The following is a 12,929-nucleotide window of genomic DNA, read 5'->3' as shown; positions in this document are numbered from 1 at the left end:
AGTGGTGTTAAGTGTTCCAGCTTCCTTCCTTAGATGGGACAATACTGAGGCATGTACTGAACATATCCAGGAAGCTCTGATTAATTCCCAGCAGTCCCTTGCCTGATACTTCACTGATTGCCTTCTCTTTCCACTACATAACCCTTCTCACAAATTCCAAAATTGCTTCCAAAATAGGCAGCTTATACTGTGATCCATATCTGGTGGCTTTTATGGGACACCAAACCAAGAAAACAGCTTTGACTACTTTGTGGAGCTGAAAACCAACCTTTAATTTCTCCTATGTTTCTGAACTGGTATAGAAATGTGGCACTTCTGTCACACAGGAGTATTGAAAGTCCATGTAAAACTGTTTTGAATTGTTTTTAAAGAGTCATATAAAATATCACTTTCAAATGCAAATTAATTAAAAAATTACATAACATACACACATAGAGATACTGCATGCTGATATAGAAAAGTAGAAAGAAAATATTTTATTTTATATTTATTTTAAGAAAATACTTTAATAACCTGGTGGAATATTTATATTTAGTTTAGATACTTAATAATGTTATATTAGAGAACTTTCAATGCTGCTGCTCTGTCTTTTCTCTACTCGTATTTTGCTTACTCTGTCTTTTGTTTTCACTCATTTAAGGCTTGAACTGTTAGACCCTTGTGCTAGAGCACCATTCCTAACATAGTTTCATTAGATTTGAAAAACAAAATAGTAAAGACTCTCTCAACAGTAATTGCTCAAAATTATTTCAAATGTATCATAGGTCATTATTATCTTATTTAAGTGAATATTTTGTCCAAACTGAATTTTATTTATTCCACTTTAAATCCAATGTCTTTCCCCTTTCCATTTTGGAAGTTTGGAAATAAACATGTTTGTTCTATGTGTTGTCTTGTTCACTCTTTTCTCCCTTCCTTCTTTCATGGTAACTGCAAATTTTTGGTAATCACTTCTTATTTTATCTATCACATTTTAAATTATGAAATTTAAAATCTTCTATGAATTTTTAAAACCTTTATGTAAAAAATACAGAATTCCACCAGAATAAATTTATAAATTTATATACTTGAGTCTCTCAGTGGTCAAATGTTTTCTAACTCAAGTTCTTATCATCAAGCATTAAAAAAAAAAGTCAAAAGCATTTGTTCTTAGGCTGACTTCAAACTATGGATCAACCAATGACTATGCTCAGCAGGAGTTAGCTCTCTTCCCTCTGAGTGGTAGGGGTAAAGGGATGCAAATGAGGATGAGTTTATGAGCCAGATATAAGCAAACAAAATTTACACATATGAGGTAAAGAAAAGAAATCCTCTAGCTGTAAGATCCTCAGGGCAAATTTACTGGCATTTATTATGCATCCAGTTTGTATCACAGTTTGTTTGTTAATTCTTCATAATAAGGCCATGAAGTATATTGTATTCTCATTATTTACTATTGAGCAAATTGAGGCTCAATGAGGTTCAGCAACTTGTTACATAATTAATAATGTATCTGAGTAGTAGTTGAATAGTAAAGCCATGTAGAAGCTCAAACGAAAAGTAAATATTGAGTCTCCTCAGGATATTTAGTTCTAAACTGTTATACTGCTACCTCAGGACACCTGAACAGTACCATACAGATTGCAAGTTGGTATGATGTAGACATTGTTAGACTAGCGAGGATGTTGATTGTGCTAGGGATTCTGATGACTGTGGATCCATAGCACTTGAAGAGTTTCCTTGTCCTCACTGCTGCCTCCTCCTATTGTTTATTTTAAGACAGCTTAATGAGATTGCATATATGGTTAATCAGGGTTTAAAAATACAGCCATGTGGTAACTTCTACTGACAAATGGACTTCAAACAGATCACTTCTTCCTGAAATCTGACTCCTCTTCAGTTTGATTATATACTTTCCCTAAAGTTTAGGGGCAGATTCTTGACCTTGGGGAAGGGTCTCATTATATATATATACTTTCTCTCAGATAAGATACTGTCCTAAGTGGATTGAGTGGAAAAGATTAAGGGGTATACTTGAATTAGTAACCATTTTAAATAACCAGAACAATACTTTTCTTCATACATGTTTTTCATATCCTAAAGATAAACTAACTTTTCCATAGGTTGTAAGAGTGGATACTGTCATGCTTTAAGGAAATATTGATATTGGTCTTGCAAGTCAGGATTGGGTTCTTGTTCCCCCAGTGTAGAAGATTAAACACCTGAGAAACACTGAGGCAAAAGTAGAAAGTAAATTTTATTTAAGAGACAGATCAGAGTGAGAGCGAAAGCAAGAGCAAGATCTAGAGACTTCTCTGGAGTAGAGCCTGGGACCCAGAGCTAGTACCTGTGGGACTGGAAGTGTCTTGCTTTTTTTCTTTTTTTTATATGCTAATAATTTTCTCTTTATTCTTTTTAAAAAATTTATTCTATTTTATTTATTCTAATTAGTCATATATGACAGCAGAATGCAATTCAATTCGTATTACACAAATACAACACAATTTTTCATGTCTCTGGTTGAACACAAAGCAGAGTCACACCATTTGTGTTTTCATACATGCAGTTAGGGTAATAATGTCCATCTCATCCCACCATCTTTCCTACCAGGATATGGTCCCCCTTTTTCTCCCTCCCCTTTTCCCTATCTAAAGTTCTATTTCTCCCATGCTTCCCTTCTCCATCCCCACTATGAATCAGCATCCTTATATCAGAGAAGACATTTGGCATTTATATATACACAATGGAATATTACTCAGCATTAAAAGAGAATAAAATCATGACATTTGCAGGTAAATGGCTGGAGTTGGAGAATATAATGCCAAGTGTCTTACATTTTTATAGACCCTCACTTCCTTTCTTTCAAGAAAGGAAGGAAAGAGTAGCCTCAGGGGGTAATCCCTTTTGTTGGAAAGTGTGATCCTTCCTTTCTCCCAGAGGTGTTAGCAACCAGTTGAAAGGAAAGGGCTATCTCTCATTTCCTTTTCCTTTTCTTTGATAATCAACTACTGGTCCTTTGCCCCTGTCTCAATATGATACACAATTAAATTTTCATTTCCATCAAGTGGAACAAGCATGGTCTCCATAAATAACTTTAAAAGCTATATTGAGAATTATTTTAAAATATTTCTGATTCCATCAGTAAACTCTTAAAATCAAAAGGAAGACTTATGAGGTAAACAGAGTATTGAAGCTGGGCAATTACTAAGTGTATCACATGTTTAGCACCAATTTTCCATACCTCTCAGATATGAGTCAATAAGACAATGTCCAGGGCCTTAAAGGGAATCTAATAATATTAGCACCCCTCATAAAGGATTAAACATGAAAGCCTTTACCCTTAATTTCTGGGATCTAGTCATTGCAGGTTGTGCAAGGAAAATTGTCTGCATTGATGCATTGAACATAGATAAGTGAAAGGACAAAAAATACTCTTGCCTGAGAATGTTTAGAGACATGTGAGCCATCACATAAATTTGTCATCTACATTCGTACACTACATGACTCAAAATCATAACCAACCGTCAAATCAAGAACTGTGTGTGATAGGATTCTGGGCTGGTAGTTAGCAGTTGAGGAATCTGGCTGCAAACCAAAGTGAAAGTGTGTTTTCTCAGGTTCATCCATAGGCAGGGACAGGTCTGCCGAGAAGGCCTCATGGGAGGACGCTGCCTCCCCACATAGATTGGGTGTATAGCTCATGCACTACTGTTTTGTGGAGGGAGTTTCTGTAAAGGACTATTCACTCCCTCAAACTCCTACTTCCCCACCAGTCCTGCTAAAAAGCATATCTGCATTCTTGGCCTAAGCATCTCCACTTAGAGGCCTTCTTACTAAGGATGGTGGCTGAGGCTCCTTTTTTTCCATTTTGACTTTGACTTTTTTGTTCTTAGCCTTTTCCCCTTTTTGTCCCCCTCTTTAAAATGGTAGAACCTTCTACAACTTATTACTTATGACTAGTATATCTTCAATATCAAAAACTGACAAGAACTGTTCCCGGGACAGTGGGTTTTTGTGCTGTGTACCAGAAGAATCAGGCAGAGAAACAGCATAACAGGAACCAAGCTCCTCCTTGGAGGAGGATTCAGCTTGTCCAGAAGAGAAATAGCACTGACCAAGTGTCAGGCCTGCTCAGAGTACAAAGGTGTACAGCTTTGGGGGCATCTGCAAGGTAGCAGGGCCCCAGTTTCTTGATCTCATCACATGGAGAGGTGGGGTTATAGGTGCACCTGTGCTCTTCCTTGTGCTTCTTCATATGACCCGTGTGTCCCTCCATCTTAAGTCTTCACCTAAGGGTGTGCGTTTTGCTACTCTAATAAGGTAAAGGTGGTTGTGGGTTACTCTGATGACTGTGCTATGCCTGTGTTTGCCCCTCACCATCTGCAGTTGCTCCTTATCATCTGGGAAAACCCCAAATATTATTTTCAGAACAGGACAGACTGTTTCCCTAGGTCAGTGGCTTTATCTTAATGATTTTATTTTGTTTGGCTCCAGCTTTGTGGTGTTTCTGCTGACCACATAATCTCAAAAGCTGAGCCAACTTCTCAAGCCTCCCATCTCCTGGAGTGTTATCTTATTCCTGTAGCTTTCTACTCCTATTTTTCTGGCATGGCTGTTAACTCCATAAGACTGAGAGCTAGTGTGCTGTGGCTGTGTTATTTCCCTGAGAGATTTTAATCCTTTAATCCCAAAGATCTGTTTTTTGTGAGGGTCTCCGACTGCATCAGAACTGTTTCAGAAAATAAGTTTTCAGGTTAATCTCAATTATAAAAATAAGTGAAAATTTTCTTGAAAAAAATATAGTACTAAAACCCTGAAAATCAGTAATTTAAAAATATAGCAAGCAGTGCAAGTTGATTTAAGGTATGAAAATTGTACAATGTAATTTACCATGTTGAAATACCAATGAAAAAATATAAAAACATATTGAATAAATAAAACCCCAATATAATTATCACAATTGACTTTGCTTTATCATATATATGTGCATATATACATATATATGCAGACTTATGTGTGTATATATAAATATAATATTTATAATTAAAATTACCAGGTTGAATTTTGGGGGCAGTTTGGTTGAAAATATTTGAATAATCTGGCTCTGTGGCTCAATGGATTGCACATTGATAATATGTTTAAGCTCATATAAAGTGATTACCATAGTTCAAAACTGGTTTCAAAGATATATCTCAAATATCTTTTTGGATTTTTTAATCAAAGCTGAAATGGATCAAAATTTTAAGTATTTTATTTCTTGTATGTTATCATTACAGACATTTTTTTAAGTTATAGAAATTCATACTTGCCATTAAATTGCCTAAAATTAAAAAATTTATATATATATATATATATGTATTAGATACCAATGTATAATATGTATAAATTTATATGAAATATATACATTATATAAAATTTATAAAAATATAGTCATTATATGTTATATATAATCAAAATACACATATATTAATTAAATGAATGTATATAAATCTATTTCTTTTGTTGATGCCAGAAAGTTATTGCTGCAGGCAGTGCAGGTAAAATGGAGAATTTGTCAAGGTATGGTCACTTAGAATAAGTAGGAAAAGATGGAAATTAAGTGTTTTGTGGAAAATTAATTAGATTGAGAATGTTGACTGAATACCTTATACCAATTTTTGATATTAACAATATGAATTTAAGGAGGAGAGAGGCAATATTAGAAACATATTAAACAAACAAACAAACAGGACTAGACTATAAAGTCATCCCTGAGGCCCTGGTCCTGGTGGGAGGCACTGAAATGAATACAGACAACAGATTAAGGTCTTGGGATGGTGAGTAGTTGGATCCCTTTCCATGGGTCAAGCCAATCTTGTATCCATACAGACTAAAAGCCCACTTCAGTGCACTAAATTAGTGTCATCATCATTAGTGCCCCAGTAGGCTAATAAGAATTACCTAAACAAAAGATAGGGATGAGGAAAAAAAATAAAAGTAATGTCCACTCCTTTTCTCTCTTGGGTATTGTTACCAAAAACCTTATGAATTGGAAAAAAAAGTAGCTTTTACTTAGGGAAAGGTATGGTAGCTGGGAAACCACAGCGCAGATTGGAGAGGAATCTTTCTGCTAGTGTCACAGTATATAACCCTAATATACATTCAAAGATATTGGATGTGTATAAGGGAAGCATGAGACCATAACATTGAGTAACTCAAGGTAATTACAAACCGTGGAGAATTGATTTTGTTAGAGACCAATGGTCTGAGATAATTTATTAAAAAACAGTAGGCCTATATAATTATTATAGAATCTCTTTGTCAGAATGTCTAACAAATTGTCATAGTATAAAAAAAAGTTCTGAGAAAAAAACAGGACTGGAAGTCTCCATACTTCTTTTGGATAGCTAGGGCTAAAAATGTTTAGCTACCATGTCCCCTCCTAAACTGTTCACCTTGCTGAGAACCTGATTGTATTCGTAAGGGTTCTCTAATGCAACAGACCCAATAGAGTATACAGATAATTATAAGAGAGGATTTATTACATTGGCTTATACATTAAGAGATTGGATAGTCCCATAGTAACCATTCAGGCTGGAGAGCTGGGGAAACCAGTAGCTACTCAGTCCAAGAAGCTGGAAGTCCCTCAAAGAGGGACCAATGGTGCAGCCCCTGTCCAAGGCTGACATCTTGGAAACCCTCTAGAGATTTGCTGGTGTGAGTCTGTGTTGAAAGGTTGAAAAATCTGGAGTCTATTGTCATTGGGGGGACAGAAGAATTAAGCACACATTCCCAGGTAAGCTTTGTCCCTCTTCACCCTCTTGTTCCATCTGGGGCCCCGCCTGTTGGACAGTGCTGCCTATAATCAGGACAGATATTTCCCTCAGTTCACTCACCTACATGCCAATTGTCTATGGAAACAACCTCACAAATACTTATAAAATTGTGTTCTAGCAATTTTTAGGCATCTTTTCATCCAGCCGAGTTGACACCCAATTCCTATTTACTTCTCTTGAGGTCTAGAAAAAGAAAAACCTAAATGCTAAAATAAAAAAGAGTATGATCATTGCAAATCCTCTGCATTATATTTTTCCTAACATTTTATTATCACAATTTTTTTTTATCACACGCCTGGCTAGGATACTGCCACAAAAGGTAAGAAAAACTTCAAAACTCTTGAACAAGGATTTAGATCATGAAATAAAATATTGTCACAGATTGGATCTTCAAGAAGAAGATTATGAAATGAATTTTGGTGTTAAAGATATTAATTGGGATTAAAACCTAGGAAAGAAAGGGAAAGGATAGCAGACTGGGAGAGAATAGTCAAATTGTAATGTAAATCTGACAAAGACCACCCAGAGCAACTACTGTTGTCCCCTGAATAAAGCTGAAGTAACTGGCCTTATCCCTACTGGGTAACAGAAGCAGACTACTCTAGGAAGGGTGTGACCTTGGGCAATACAGCTCTCTGCTGCTGAAACAGCAGAATCTTCCTCAAAAGGGGATCTGGGCAGTGGAACTCCTTACCTACTACAAGATGCCAGCACTGGAAATGACTACAGTTGGGCATGGTGACTCACACCTGTCCTCCCAGTGACTTGGGAAGCTGAGGCTGGAGGATTGCAAGTTCTAGGCCAGCCTCAGCAATTTAGTGAATCCTTTCTCAATAATAATAATAATAATAATAATAATAAAAGGCTGAAGATATGGCTCAGTGGTAGAGCACCCCTGGGTTCAATCCCCAGTCCCCGCCCCCCACACACACACAAAAGAAAAATAAATACAGAATACAGCACAGAGAAAAAGTAATAATTTTACTTTTGAAGATATTGCCCAATATACCCAAAGGAATAATTAAAGGATGCATAATTCAAGGAAGATTTTAGCTTTAATTTAAACTGAATAATGTCTGCTTCTTTTTAAGCACAAAACTGAAAAATTCTGTTTAATATGACATAGTTAAAGGTCAAGAGTAAGACCATAAGTGATATGGCTTGAATATGAACCCCAAGGTTCATATATTGAAACCTTAATCCCACTTACAGGTGGAAAGTGTGTTAGTGGTAGTTACATCAAAAGGGATCTGTTCTCATGAATGGGTTAATGCCATTATTGAGATAGTAGGTTCAGTATTGCAGGAGAGGGATCCTTAAAAAGTCCAAAATCAGCTGCTTTCTTTCTTTCTTTGGGCCATGTGTTGCTTTCCACCATATTAGAATGCAGCACGTAGAAACTTACCAGATGGGGCCTCTTAATCTTGCATTTCTCAGTCTCCAGAACCATGAGAAATAAACCTCAGTTGACTATAAACTTCCCAGTCTCTGGTATTCTATTATAGTAGTATAAGACAGCCTGATATAATAGGAGTACTAATATATTAGTTCTTATAATATTCTTTCATATTTCCAAGATTTTCATATTGTTTCCTAAAAAAGTCTCCAATTCAGAATATGCTCATAAAATGAAATTTAAAGCTTTAAAATTATACTAAATATTAAATGTGTTGATTTATTTGTTAATACATTAATATAATTTTTGTACTTTCATGCAGAACACTGCCACCCTGCCCCACGCCCATTTCCAGTGGAATATTTTGAGCCTTCCTCAAATCTTACTTGCTCTCTGCATGAGTTTGACCAAATTGTTTATTCTCTCTAAATCTTAATTGCTATTATGGTTGTTTGAATTTTAAAAGTCTTCAAAGGCCATATATTAAAATCTTGGTCATCAGACTGGTAAAGCTATTGAGCAGTACTGGAACTTTGAAGAGGAGGGGCCTATGGAAGGAAGTTAGATCAATGGGGGCATCATGAAATCAACAGGTTCACCCCACCACGTGCTCCTGCTATGAAGTTTTGGCTTGTCACAGACCCAAAGCAACCAGGCCAAGAACCTACAGTCTGAACATCTAAAACCATGAGCCAAAATAAATCCTTCATGTTGTTCATCTTAGGTAATTTGTCGCAGTAATGGAAATATGACTAACATTGTTGCTTAATCCTTAAAATGGAGATATGATGGCACTTACCTCATAGGATCATTCAGTGTCAAATGCTATTATGAGTGTTAACTTACGTTGATTGCAGTGGTGGCACATAGAAACAAATCACTGTATTGCGATAAAGGCATTCACCTTTTAATTAATAAAAATCAGGCATCACCATATGTTAGCCTTTTGCAAAATATATTTGTTGGAAAGTAACACCCTGTAGGAAGGGAAGCCAAAAGTCTTTTCCAAGTCTGTCACAAGGTGGCTCCAAATCCATATTCTTCACTGCTTTGCATTCACGGAAATGAACTCAAACAGCAAGAAGAAGGCACTGTACACAAATCCACGGTGAAAATGATTTAATGTGTAGGAAGGCCACTTGATGAGTAGTTATTCATTTGATTAGAAGAAGAGAGAAAAGTCCCTATATGTTTGAAACGGACAAGAAAGCTGTTAAACACATCTACATATTTTTCTTAAACTAGTCTCTAATAAAAGTAGTGAATAAAGCATCCTGTTCAATGTTGCAGTTAGTATATGGCCTAGTAATATGCAAAGTTGGCTGAGAAAAATCTGTAAATCTTTACCTTTTCCTTCTTCTATTGTAGCAGTTATTTAGTTTTTCATTTTACCTGAATACTTATAAAAGAGTTTCAAAACCCTCTTTATCTTCTTCTACCTGAAATATAAGGGAAAAACTGTAGATTGTAAATCATGTAAGATCCTGTCAGGAAATCTCAGATTAAAGGTCTTACAAGATCATGACTAATTTAGTACTTCTTCCTTTTATCTCTGAATCCTTGAAGTCTTAAGATAGATCCTCAAACATTTTTTCTCCAGGGAAAAATGCCTTCTAGACTAGTAATGCAATACTAGAAGAAATGCCTGATGATTGACTGAAATTGCTAGGCGCTGTATGAATAAATGGTAGAATAATTAATGTAGATGGTTGATATTCTGCTTTAACTCAGTGGTAGTGTAGCTTGGACAAGTCACTTCAAGATAATTATATTTGCTTCATGATGTGTGGTGTGTGCATGTGTGAGAATTGGAATAGCATGAACATTGCATGCTTAATGCTACATTTTATTATCATCTCTGCTTTCACTCACAATGCAATGAGATAATGGAAATAATTAATTTAATTTTCAATGGAAAGAGTCAAACAAATTTCTGGGGATATTTCTTGACTTAGTCTGAATTGGTATTCAAATACCAGCTCTAAATGGTCCGGCATCTTCCAAGTCTGCGTGCTTGTTTTTGTGGTAGAGAGTGGTCAGAAGTGATAGCTCAATTTGGAACAACACAGGTTGGAACTTAGTAAAATGGTCTGAGGATGTATTTTAGCCCCAAATACAGAACATCAAAATTTTTGAGTGTGTTCATAGACTTTCAAAAGTAAACAGGGTGTTAAGGATGTAGCTTAGTGGTAAAGCTCATGCTTAGCATGTAAGAGGCTCTGTGTTCAGTCCTTAGCACCACAAAAATTATCATAATAAAAAAAGCACACCAAAGATGCCTGATTTGACTGTGCATGCTCTATTACATATTTTGATTTTTATCTCAGAGAACATAAGCAGAAATAATGTGGGATTGTTGAATTTAGTAATCTTCAGAAGTCTTTCATGCTTCTGTCTGGTAAATAGGAAGGTAAAATTAGACCATCTAATTGTAGTGTAGAAAATCACAACTCATAATTAACTGACTCACCTAGTACTCAAAATTTCCAGCTTATTGTTTAATTTAAAAATGTTAAAATTTTATTGCCTAGTCATGAAAGTCAAGGGTTTTTAATAGCTATGTATGGAGTCCAAGGCATTAGACAACATTTGTAAAACTAGAAGAACACAGGTTTATACACATTTTAGAAAAAACTGTGAAGTTCTTATTTTCCAGTATAAATGTATGGTTAAGACACAACAACTTTCATCAAGAATGTATTTGTATGCTTGAAATGTTTCAAGGTGGAGTCAAATGTGATATTCATTCCTGATGTCTTGAAACTTACCAAAAGCTAAATTACACATTTAAAGACTAAAAGTTGGAAGAAAAACTAACATAAGTGGTTGTATACATACCTACCTGAATACATACATAGGCATTGAGATATATACATACATGATAATTGATATATATACATGTATATGTGTACTGATACATATATATATGTATGTGTATACGTGCACATGTATGCGTGTAAATATAAAATAGATATACACATGTGTATGTATGTGTGAGTATATACATATGTATACACCCTGTTGCTATTTTTTTTTCAGTATTGGGGATTAAACCCAGGGCCTTGCATATGCTAGGTAAGCACTCTCCCACAGAGCTATCTCCCTAGTCCATCTGCATATTTTTATATATTATTTTGTGTATTCTTTTTTAGTACAGAGGATTGAACCCAGATATGTTTTACCACTGAGCTACATTTCCAGCCCTTTTTCATTTTTTATCTTGAGACAGAGTCAGAGTCTTGCTAAGTTACTGAGAGTCTTGTGAAGATGCTGAGGTAGGCCTTGAATTTGTGATCCTCCTGCCTCAGCCTCCTGAGTCACTGGTCATCTAATTTTAATAGCAATTTTATATCACTAGTACTATTTACCATTCCTATTTAAAAGATGAGATATCAAGAGCTTGATACATTAATCAGTAGTTTCCAAAAAATGTTTGTGTAAGTACTGTTTTATTATGTAATCATTGATGATGTAAAAGAAACACCAAAGATGTAAAGAATGGAGTACAGTAAAGAGCACAATAAACACAAATGCCCATGACTGCAGCATGAACATTGGAACTCAGGGTTCACCAGTGTTAGTGAATCTTACATGCTTCTCCACTATTTTGTCCCTCTGCTGCTAGTTAATTTAATTATAATCCCAAACTTTGATTCATTGTTTCTTGAGAAGCATAGCTATTTCCCTAGAAAAATATTTTTTGTAAAATAATGCTTTAGTTGTTAATAACAAATTAATGATTTGACAATGATAAATTTAATATAAAATTATGATAGCATAATTCCCACATATTATATTTTCTGCTCAGATGTCAGTAGCTGTTGTTGTGGTTTTAATTTAGTAGTTAGTCACAATTTCATAATACTCACTGACTTTGTGCTGATTCAATCAAGAAAACTCAATTTAGTATTATATTATAAAGATAGTTGTCTCAAAACTGGTCAAAACTTGAGACTAAGCAGGATTAACATCCAATGTGTTTTCCCATAAATTTTAACCACTTTGTAATGTTGTTGTTGGGAATGTTGGAAAATGTAGGAAATTTTTTTTGTGCTATGTATCTCAGAACCAGCAGATTTCAGAAATATATAGGTGATACACCTGCCGTTTGCCACGCAATAACTTGTTATATGTCATTCAATATTTTCCTCTAAATTATTCATAGAATTGCTAAGATGACCATTTCTTTCTTTCCCTAATCAAATATTTACTAAGAGCCTACTTAATGTTGGAAACTATACTCTGATCTGTGACTTTACATATGAAAGAATAAAATGCAGGATACCAAGACACCACACAATGTTGGGAGGACACTCAGGAATGCACCTAATGTCATGGATATCAATGTGGATTCAAATGCAATATTCATACCCTGTCTTCAATTTGAAAAGATTTCACTGGCAAGTGTGCCAGACTCATTCAATAAAATATTTATAAAAACAAATGAAGTCCTAAATGTGCTTATGTAGGCATTATGAGTTCCTGGGGTTCTGGATTATGACCCTTTGTATTAAATAGGCTAAGGAACTGCACAGGGACTTCACAGAAGAAATACAAATGGTCAGCAAATATTTGAAAAAATGTTTAACACCACTAGCAACTAGAGAACTGTGAATTAAAATTTCATTAAGATTCAACATCACTCCAGTCAGAATGGCAATTATCAAGAATACAAGTAACAATAAATGTTGGTAAGGATATACAGGAAAAGGTTTATTCCTACATTGCAGGTGGGACTG

The 12,929-nt window shown here is 35.2% G+C and overlaps 1 protein-coding gene across 11 annotated transcripts in view; it reads left to right on the top strand.

Annotated features, from left to right (window-relative positions):
* LOC124082200 (platelet factor 4) overlaps positions 1-12,929 on the top strand; it is a 113,294-nt gene that overhangs the window by 31,989 nt on the left and 68,376 nt on the right. The gene's annotated exons all lie outside the window — the stretch shown is intronic.

Source organism: Marmota monax, unplaced genomic scaffold (genome assembly GCF_021218885.2).
Source record: "Marmota monax isolate L192 unplaced genomic scaffold, Marmota_monax_Labrador192_F-V1.1 WCK01_AAM20220418_F8-fsc00132, whole genome shotgun sequence".
NCBI classification, from domain to species: domain Eukaryota; kingdom Metazoa; phylum Chordata; class Mammalia; order Rodentia; family Sciuridae; genus Marmota; species Marmota monax.
The sequence above is the reverse complement of the archived record's forward strand: the minus strand, read 5'-3'. Positions and strand labels throughout refer to the sequence as shown.